Source organism: Notechis scutatus, chromosome Z (genome assembly GCF_049901735.1).
Source record: "Notechis scutatus isolate UNSWTSFEM ecotype Mainland chromosome Z, rNotScu1.2, whole genome shotgun sequence".
Taxonomy (NCBI): Eukaryota; Metazoa; Chordata; class Lepidosauria; order Squamata; family Elapidae; genus Notechis; species Notechis scutatus.
In genome coordinates this window covers 117,488,002-117,499,213 of record NC_142025.1, presented here as the reverse complement: position 1 = coordinate 117,499,213, position 11,212 = coordinate 117,488,002, and the positions used below count along the sequence as shown (strand labels likewise).

General features: G+C 45.5%; 1 protein-coding gene across 1 annotated transcript in view; it reads right to left on the bottom strand.

Annotated features, from left to right (window-relative positions):
• Positions 1-11,000, bottom strand: part of ZFHX2 (zinc finger homeobox 2) — a 38,888-nt gene extending 27,888 nt beyond the window's left edge. The window contains 2 exon segments of the mRNA XM_026683062.2: positions 7,248-7,351; positions 10,658-11,000. The gene's annotated coding sequence lies outside the window, so the exon portion shown is untranslated.
• Between the last annotated feature and the right edge of the window lie 212 nt (positions 11,001-11,212).

The window sequence follows — 11,212 nt, the reverse complement described above, 5'->3', positions numbered from 1 at the left end:
TAATGGGGCAGACTGGCCCGTTTTAAAATAAAATAAAAGGGATTTGGGGACTCAATCATTTTATTTCTTGCTCTTTTTTTTTGGCTCCCTGCAAAATGAAGAACCAGCTGGAGAAAAACGGGTGAAGAATAGAATAACAACACTTTTTTAAAAAAATGAATAAAAAATGCAAAATAAACAAGGGTGATCTTTGCCTTAATATTTTTACCCAGTCTTGTTATTCTGTTTGGTAGCTAGCAGGATACCTCGAAGAACAAGAGAGTTAAGTGGGAATATTTGGGCTGACCAAGTTGCTAGTCCATAGCAAAAACCGCACTGGGTCGTAGGGAGATTTCGACAAAGGAGATAGAAACGTAAGTCAGATAACAGAATCACAGAGTTGGAAGGGAACTGGGAGGTCGTCTAGTCCAACCCCCTCTGCTCACATAGGAAACTACACCATTTCAGACAAATGACAGGTCTCCTCATTGTTCATTTGGGAATGTTAATGTTGAGAACAAATAGTCTTTGACTTAACAATTGTTCGCTTAGTGACCATTCAAAGTTACGATGGCATTCAAAAAAGTGACTTATGTCTGGTTTTCAGCTTTAACAACTCTTGTAGTATCCTTATGTCATGTGATCCAAATTTAGAGGCTTGGCAACTGACATGTACTTATGACAGTTGCAGCATCACCATTTGCAAACTTCCCAGCTGGCTACCAAGAAGCAAAATCAATTGTGTGTGGGGGAAGCCGGATTTGCTTAACAACACCATGATTCACTTAACGGCCACAGGGATTCGCTTTACAACTTTGGCCCAAAAAAAGGCATAAAACAAGACGGGACCTGTTTTACGGCTGCCTTGGTTAGCGATGGAAACGTTGATTGTGGTCGTTAAGTTGAGGACTACCTACTTGAGGCACAAAGAAGAGTGCTAAAATGCTTTAAGCCATAAAAAAAAAATCCCTGCTTGTAATAAAAGTTGCGATGAGACACAAAATGTTCCATTTCTGTATGGTACGGTTCTTAATAAACCAGTTTTTCTCAATTTTGGGATTAGGGTTAGGGTTGAAGTCCCAGAATTCCCCAGCCAGCTTGTATGGACTTCAATTCCTAGAATTCCCCAGCCAGAATTCCCAGAATTCTCAAGCCAGCATGTGTGGACTTCAATTCCCAGAATTCTCCAGCCAGCAATCTGGCTGGAGGATTCTGGGAGTTGAAGTCCACTGATCTTAAAAGTGGCCAAGGTTTGAGAAATACTGTATATTTAGATCATTGCTCTCACTTTGCATTGCTCTGAGAAATGCTAATTTAACTAATGAAAATTACTTAACTGGTTTCAAGGTATTCCAGTCTATACATGCTGGCTTGGGGAATTCTGGGATTTGAAGTCCACACATGCTGACTGGGGAATTCTGGGAGTTGGAAATCTACACATGCCAGCTGGGGAATTCTGGGAGTTGAAGTCCAGGCATTTTAAAGCTGCCAAAATTGAAAAACATTGAGGTGTAAACTAGGATAACCTTGACATCACGTGTAAACCGAGTCCCAGAATTCTCAGCAAAAGCTACGCCTGCTGGTGAATTCTGGGAAAAATCTATATATCTAAAACACCCCCCAATACGGACGGCTGATTGAGACAATTGCCAAGAGTCTGAGGCGAGATTAATTCTCTTTGTTTTTTGAAGATGGGATTTTAAGATGGGATTCTTCCTCTGTAGAGACCTGAGAAAATTTCCCAGAATTCTTTGCTGTGGCGCTAGGGTATTCTGGGAAAATTCAGCTCTCTTTGCTGATTAGCAAATGCAATTATTTCCAGCCATGTTCAAACTGATGGCAGATATACTGCTTTTTTTAAAAAAAAATCAAAATCCCCAAGAAAGGGCCAAAAATTCGTTTTAAATCCCTCAATGACTCAAATAAACTCACATTAAAAAAACGCTTTTAGAATTTTAAAAATAAAATGAATAAAAATGCAAAATAAACAAAGGTGATGTTTGCCTTAACATTTTTTTACCCAGTCTGTTATTCTGTTTGGTGGCTTGTTCGAAGAACAAGTGCATGAAGTGGGAATATTTGGGATGATCAAGTTGCTAGCCCTCTGACTTAACTATCATTCGTTTAGTAACTGTTCAAAGTTAAATAAAATCACATTAAAAAAACATTTTTATCCAGCCTCCATCAAAATGCAATTTATGCGTTCGGCCATGAACCACTTTTTTTTTATTTTTTTGGGGGGTTGCATATATGAAGGGAGCTTTTTTTTTAAATAGCTGGAATCTGACTCTTCGGCATTCTATCTCTGAATTTTTGCAAGGCCTATGGGAAAAGTGCAACTTTACCTTCATGAGGACTAGCAACTTAAAGTTCCTTACGCGGAATGTAAACAATGCTGTGTTCCTACCTTTAGGGGCGTCAAACTATTTCCAGGACTCTTTTTTTTAAAAAAAGGAGAATATCAGCCAAAGTTTATGACCGCCCGGAACTGAGGAGCAAAGTTACAACTTTAGTGTCGCTAGAATTGTAGTGCATCACAACAGGCTACACACACTGTTCAAGTCAGCAAATCCAGACTTGGCAACGGTATTGCGTGGTGTAAACATACAGGTAGCCCTCAACTTGGCAACAATTCGTTTAGTGACTGTTCAAAGTTACACTGGCATGGAAAAAAAGGGACTTTTGACCATTTTTCACACTTAACGACCGTTGAAGCATCCCCATTGCCATGTGATCAATATTCGGATGCTTGGCAACAACTGATTCCTACTTATGACGGTTGCAGAGACCCCTTTTGTGACAAGCCAGGTCAACGGGGAAGCCAGATTCACTTAACAACTTAGTTGCTATCTTGATTCATTTAACAACTCTGGCAAGACAGGTGGCGAACTAGGGGGGAAAAATCACTTGACAAATGTCTCACTTAGCAACGGAAATGTTGGGCTCAATTGTGGTCATAAGATGAGGACTATCTGTAGGTACATTTGATAATGACACACAGGTGTTCTTTTGGCTCAGAGTTTTGCATGTCTTTAAACATGCTACTTCCACATATGATCTCATCCCTTTCACTTGGAATTCAGAATTTTTATACTGTATGACATATGTCCTACTTTATATTATTAGTATCTCAGATTTGCACACAAATAGGGTGTATGTATACATGTATATGTGTGTGTATATATGTATATATATGTTTATGTGTGTAATATGTGTGTGTGTGTGTGTGTGTGTGTGTGTGTATTTATATTTGTTTTCATAGATTTTCATGGGTACAGGTATGCTGGTCTTGGCATGTTTGGGTCTTTGCTGCATATATATACCTGCATATATATACACATATACATATACACACACACATATATATATATACATATATATGTGTGTGTGTGTGTGTGTGTGTTTGTGTGTGTGTGTATATTAAGAAAATATATGTTTTCTTAAGTTTCGCGAGTACTTACATGTATGGTATTCAGCTTTGTTCAGGTATTTTCCCACGTCATTATAGTTGTGTTTTTAAAGTTGTAGCAACGTTTCGGCAGAATCTGATCTGCCATCATCAGGCTTCTGTATTGTGTTCGTCTGTGAAAGTCTGACTCACAAACACAATACAAAAGATGAGATTCTGCCGAAACGTTGCTACAACTTTAAAAGCACAACTATAATGACGTGGGAAAATACCCGAACAAAGCTGAATACCATACATACATACATACATACATACATACATACATACATACATACATGCACACACACAGACACACACACATATACACATATATCTGTGTATGTGTATATATCTTATATATCTATATATATAAAAGCAAAATACCACTCATGCGTCATCACAAAATCTCCAGAACTGTAAAGCCTACAAACTTGAAATTTGGCATGTATATTTCTCGTCTTCTAGGGGCTCGCAAAGAAAGGTTTTTTCGAAATGTCCATCAGAGCATTTAGAGTATTTCCTATTATTATTATTATTATTATTATTATTATTATTATTATTATTATTATTATTATTATTATTATTATTATTATTATTGACACGCTCTGATGCGAAGGAGTTCTACTCCCCCTCCCCACCTGGAAAGAAATCTGTTCCAAAGGCAAAACACAAGCAGAGGAGTTTCAGTTTCAGAGCGCCACCAAGCAGCTTTAGTGCAGAACAGTTGAGCTAAGCCACGCCCAGGCTCCTTGCTGTCTCCTTCTTGCTCATACAGCAAATACTGTTTCACTTTCCAAACAGCCCTCAACTCTCTCGCACACTGACAGGACGCTAGCTAGATGAATACCGATGGATGCTGGTAGGCAGAGGCAGAATTTTTCCTCTTATTTTCTTCCCCCAAAACTAAGCCTGACCACATAGTTTTGTAGTGAAGCACGGTATCGAGCTGATATATTTGTGTGTGTGTGTGTGTGTGTGTGCGCACGCATATATATATATATATATATATATATATATATATATATATATATATATATATATCATACATATGTACATACATATATATATATATGCACACACTTAAGAAAACTTGAAAACACACACACACACACACAAACACACACATAATCCTTGACTTATTACCATATTACCATTGTTAAACAAGTTGTCTCTTAAGTGAGTCACACCTTTATTTGACCTGTTTTTACCACAGTAACTGAATCTCTGCCGTTGTTAAGAGAATCAGGCGATCATTAAGTGAATCTCGCTTCCTCCATTAATTCTGCATGTTGGAAGTCAGCTGGGAAGGTCAGGAATGGTGATCACGTGACCCTGCCCCCAAGATGCTGCAACCGTTGTAAGTGTGAGGACCAGTTGTAAATCCCTTTTTTCGGTGACATAACTTTGGACGACCACTAAACATACGGTTATAAATTGAGGACTGCCTGTGTTATGTCTTTTGTCTACCATATTGCGACTTTTTTCTCCCCCCCTTTTTTAATGCTTTATTCTATACTTACATGCTCCTGAGGTTTACAAAAGTCCTCAACTTATAACCGCAATTTGTTAAGTGAACTTTGCCTCGTTTTATGACCTCTTTTGCTGCCACCGTGAAGTGAATCCCTGCAGTCGTTCAGTTAGCGGCACAGTCGTTAAGTGAATCCATCTTCCCCATGGAGTTCGCTTGTCAGAAGGTCGCAAAAGGGGATCGCATGACTGTGGAGCACTGCGACCGTTGTAACTATGAGTCAGTTGCTAAGCATCCCGTGATGATGGCGATGCTGCAACTGTCATTAAGTGTGAAACACAGTCGTCAGTCCCTTTTCTCTTAGTGCCGTAGTAACTTTGAACTGTCGCAAAAGGGACTGTTGTAAATCGAGGACTACTAGTAAACATGGTGCTTTTTTAAAGTTTTTTTTTTCTAGCTGCTTTTTCACAAAACCACAAAGTTTTGAGCCCGCAGGGTGTTAACCAAGGCGTCCTTGCGGCTTTTGTGTGTTTGTTGTTGTGCAATTTTTAAGGCCTTTTTTTGTAATTGTGTAGGCCTTAAATAGGATCTACTGTAGTGGAGCCCAGATTCTACGTTCTGGTCCCCGCCTTAATTCTGGATGATGTACGGGTTCTCACGTACATTAAACCTGTGGCCTGTGCACAGATATTCACGGTGGTTTCATCGCTCCAAAGAACACAATTGTTTGAATACAATTCCTTGGAAGAGGCATGCAAAAAAAACAAAAAAAAACTATATTCAAATATTCTGCCGTTTGATTGAACAAGAGTTGATAGCCAGTTGACCGCTAAAAATGAGGGCTGCCATCTCCCAAAGGGACTACAATTCCCATTTTGGGATGATAGGGCCTGTAATCCTACATAGCTTTTGAAGGGAGGTGACCAGCAAGGAAACTGTCAACAAGAGACAAAGGGATCTGCCCTCCATCAACATCTGGAAAGCTGCAGACCTCCTTTCATCAACATCTGGAAAGCTACGGATCTCCTTCCGGCAACATCTGGAAAGCTATAGATCTCTTTCCATCAACACCTGGAAGGCTACAGATCTTCCAGCAACGTCTAGAAGGCCGCAGATATCCTTCTGTCAACACCTGGAAAGCTGCAGAACTTCAACATCTGGAATGTTATAGATCTTCCATCAACACCTGGAAGGCTGCTGGTCTGGCAATATCTGGAAGGCTATGGATCTCCTTCCGTCAACATCTGGAAGGCTATGGATCTCCTTCCGTCAACATCTGGAAGGCTATGGATCTCCTTCCGTCAACATCCGGAAAGCTATAGATCGCCTTCCGTCAACATCTGGAAGGCTATGGATCTCCTTCCGTCAACATCCGGAAAGCTATAGATCGCCTTCCGTCAACATCTGGAAGGCTATGGATCTCCTTCCGTCAACATCCGGAAAGCTATAGATCGCCTTCCGTCAACATCTGGAAGGCTATGGATCTCCTTCCGTCAACATCTGGAAAGCTATAGATCGCCTTCCGTCAACATCCGGAAAGCTATAGATCGCCTTCCGTCAACATCTGGAAGGCTATGGATCTCCTTCCGTCAACATCCGGAAAGCTATAGATCGCCTTCCGTCAACATCCGGAAAGCTATAGATCGCCTTCCGTCAACATCTGGAAGGTTACAGATCCCTCGCTCTTAACCCAGTGGGAAGCAAAATAATTTGAGGGTCTTCTAAATTATTGTAGTGAAGCAGTGACAGCTTTCTGGTTATTCTTAGCCCTGCAATCTGGTGTTTGGAGGTAGACTGCCTCGGCAGGTGGAGGTTCACTTTATCACCTCCCCTGAAAGTATCCCTTGGGGATCGCGACGAGCCAGCAGGTGTCATGTGTTAAGGAAGCTCCGTGCTACTCTGTGAGCTTGCTGCTTTTCTCGCAGGCGTTTTACAACCATACTACGCAACATCATTCCGTTCCTTGCATTACACGGTGCAGTGATGATGTTACCTAGTTTGGTCATGAAACATCTGTGAAAAAAACCACCCAGCTCAGAGAGTACCAAGGGCCCCACAACCCTCATCCTCCTCTCCGCCTTCTCTTCCTCCCCCTTCTCCTCCATTCGGCAAACCCCACTCCCTTCTAGCACTGATAAGGTTACCTAGCTTGGTCATGAAACGTCTGCGAGGAAACCAGCAGGCCCCAAGGACGCCACAGTCGTTCTTCTCCTCCCCCTTCCCCCCTCCTCTTCTCCATTATCCACACTCCCTTCTAGCACTGATGATGTTACCTAGCTGGGTCCTACAACCACCAAGCTCAGAGAGTACCAAGCACCCCGCAGTTCAACCCTGAGCTACCCACATTCTCACCTCTCACCCACGACATTAAACATTGGCCTTCGTAGAGGCTGTGACACAGCTCAGGATGGTTGAAGAATCCGGTTGGATAGCGTATTTCAGTCGTAGGTGTGAATCTGTCATGGGACAGGGGAGAAAAACGGGGAGGAAGGGGAAGTTTCAGATCGCAGGCTGATTTTTGGCGAACGGGCTGGTGGGTGAGAAAAATTGAAATATAAATCGAGCCATTCCCTCCAGCAAACCACAGGCATTATTAGGCCCAGAAGGTGGGAGCCACGAAACGCCAAGACCGTCCCCTCCCCAAAAAAAGGACAGAAACCACAAATTGGACGAGAAAGCAGACACCTCACAACCGCGTCTTAAAAGGGAGAAGGGCCTCAATTCGGACACCGCCTGGATTTCTCCCTCTTCCAGCCTTCAAAGGAAATTGGGATTATTTCCCCGTAATTGTGACACGGCTCACCCGCTTTGTGCAAAGGATGCATTGTCTCCATATCGCTTTGTATGGCGGCTATAATGGCATGTGGTACCCCCTGACCTCAGCCCACCTTTTCGTTCTACAGCCCGGTCAAAAATAAAGCAGTTTTTTTTTAAAGACAGTTTTCAACAGGCTTTTTTTTTTTTTTTTAACGAATCAGGGGGTGGGGGGGAGAAGGATTGAGACACCTTTTACCGCCTGCTAGGACAACAACAACGTGCCCAAGCAAAGGCACGGCTGATCGAAGACAAAAGGATCGAGGTTTTCCCTCCTCAGTGATTTTCGGGTCGAGAATCCAGCCGGGCCGAGAGAGCTGTTAACCAACCATTACCGGAGAAATTTATTTCTGTCACTTCATTTGACTAGCCAGAATTAATTCAGGAAATCTGCAATGCTCAAAATCCAATTTTCCCCCCTTGCAAAATTTGGAGGAATCCATGGAAATAAGATTTCATAACCTGTCAGGAATCTAGCAAACCTCACACCAATTATTATTATTATTATTATTATTATTATTATTATTATTATTATTATTATTATTATTATTATTATTATTATTATTATTATTATTATTATTATTATTATTATTATTATTATTATTATTATTATTATTATTATGTTATTGTTAGCCTTCTGCAAAGTTTGCTTTTGGAAAAATACATGTTGCAAAGCAGCTGGAAAAGCAAAGCATCCTTGCTTCTAACACCTCGAGGAAGTTCAGCAATTTTATCCTTAACCACAAGATTAGAATTTTACACATACATAATAGATTTTCGGGGCCTCCCCCCTTCCACACCAGATCTCAAAAATCCAGGAGGTCTCTGAGTCAGTTTTCCTTTTTTTTCCTCTTCAAGGAAAACACGTAGCGTGTGAAAACACAGCTACGCTTGTCCAGTGGAAGTCAAAATGACGCTCAGAAATGCAGAAAAATAAAAACACGAAAAGCTAAGGCCAAAGGTTTCCCCGAGCATGTGCAGAGTGCCTATTCCGCAGCTCGGTGGTGGGGCTATATTTTAGGAGAGGCAGGCAAGAAATGGTGCACCTGTGTTCAGATTTAAGTCAGACTGAGTGACTGGTCATTTCCAAAGTACCCCAAAAACAAAAGAGACCAACTCTAACCTATCCACCTTGCTCCCTCCCTCCCTCCCTCCCTCTGGAGAAGTCAGGATAGCCTCGAGTTCGAAATCTGCCAGCCCAAACAAACGCACCTGTTGGTGGCTAACTTTTGGAGCCCCCCCCCCACCTCTGCCATCACCCCCCATTAACAAGTTTGCCAGGTGAACTCAAGAGAGGGAGGAGAAAAACCGAGGTCACAAATGGAGCGAGGGAGCAAGCAAGAGGAGGGAGGGGCGGAAAGGCAAAGGAGGAAGAAAGATTGTAAAATCAATTAAACGAGTGGCTAAGCCAGCCTGGTGTCGGCAGTCTGTTGCGGAGAGGAAAATATGAGCTGCCCCCAAAGCCTCTCCTGTCATCCACACCTCCGCCAAGGGTCTTTCACCTTCCTTCCATCATCCTGTCTGTCTGCTGTCAGGGGGACGAAGGGAGAACTGGTGTGGGGGGAGGGAGATGGACATTTGGGCACCTGGTGGGCTAAGATCACCCACCACCACCAGAGAGGCTGGTAAGAGGACAAGGAAGGGAGGGCGAGCCAGAAAATGGGGGCGGCGGGAGACAACCTGTGCCAGGATGCCGAGCAGAGATTCCCTGTGTGTGGGGGGACATGAAGAGCTGGGAGGAGGAGGGGGGCTGGAATTGGAAATGGGGGGGACGTTAAGCCAGTTGGAGGAAGCAAAGGCCACCTGTTCCTGGATATGGGGTGGGGGGTCTTTCCACCTTTCCCGGATAGAAGGAGAAATGGGGGGCTTCTACTCTGTACTCTTAACACAGGAGACCCCAATTTTGGGACCCCTTCCTCAGCCTCGGGAGCTCTCTTTGGGAGTCTGGAGAAAGGAGACTGGCGTGGTGGGGGGGATCAGGGAAGCTGCCCCCCCAACCCGGCCAAAGACTTTGCAGCTTCCCTCTCCTCCTGGCTGTCACTGTCACATCCGTGACCCTCGTTCCCCCTTCTCTGCCGCTCTCTCGGGGTTAGGGTCCCCATCCGCCAAGCCTTCTTCCCCGGTGTTGACCAACCGGATCCTCCCCCCCCCCACCCCAGGATCTCTCCGCGGCAGGAATTTGTGCCCCCAGCAGCAGCAGCTTGTGGCTCCCTCCCTCCTTTTATTCTTCTGTTTCTCTCCCTCCTTGTTTCTTCCGTCTTTCTTTTCTCCCTTCCATCCTTCCCCCTCTCCCCTTCCTTCCCCCTCCTTCCTTCCTTTTTCTCCTGCTTTCCTCTCTCCTTCCTTACTCCCTTCCTCCTTCCTTCCTTCCCCACTCGCTTCCTCCTTCCTCTCTCCTTCCATCCATCCTCCTCTCCGCCCGCTCTCCTCCCCGCTCGCTCTCCTCCCCGCTCCCTCCTCCGCAGCCCCTTTTCCGCATTCATTTATCCCCTTGCTGGCTCCTCCGGCCCCTTTTTTTCTCCACCTGCCTTTCTCTATTCCTCCCCTTCCGCGCTCCTCCTCTCCTTCCTTCCTTCCTTCCTCCCTCCCTCCCTCCCTCCTCCGGGCTTATTCCTTCTCTCTCCCCTCCCGCAAGCCCCCGCTTTTCCCAGACGACCCCGGCCCGGCTGCCTGGCTGGCAAGAGGGGCTGTCGGGGTGGGCACAGCCAGGCAAGCCTGTGCGGGGTCTGCGCTGCTATTGCCGCCGGCTTCTCTGGCCGCCCTCCTCCTCCTCTTCCTGGCTGCTCTCGCTCTGCCCATCCCTCTATTCCTCCTCCTCCTCCTCCTCCTCCTCCTTCCCTCTATTCCTCCTCCTCCTCCTCTCCACCGCCTGCGCTCTAGCTAGCTGCCTTGGCTTTGCCTTGGCTGGCTGGCAGGGCTTGGAAGGATAGGAAATCGATGCCACTTACACCTCCGCTGGAAGAGAGCGGGGAGCAGCAGGCGCCGCTGACGTTCCTGGCCGCCGGGGTGGGCGGTGGGCTTCTCTCGCAAGGCGGGGTGGGCTTTTAAGAGGAGGGGGCGCCAAAAGGCTCGGCTGGCTCGCTCTGCGCAGCTCCGGGGGGCTCGGCTGGCTCCCTTTTCTCTCCCCGCCGCCAATTCCTTGGCTCGCCTCGGCTTCAGGCAGGCAAAAATCGATGGGGTTCGCCGCGCCGGGGCTTCCCCATTGATTTACACTCGTCCGCCTCCCAGCCTGCCTCGTTCCCTCGCTCCGCGGAACCTGGCGGCTGCCTTCCAACACAATGGAATAATCAATTCAGCCCTCCGCCTCTCCCTCCCTCCCTCCTTCCCTGCTCCTCCTTCCCTCCCTCCCTTCCTCCTGTACATACGCGCGCACATACACAGACACACACACACACAGACACACACATACAGACAGAGACTGAGAAGCGCGCCCCCGCGCTCCCAGCTGCGCGCACACCCGGCCAAGAGGGAGGAGGCGTGGGGGGAGGAGCCACTCCCCGGCA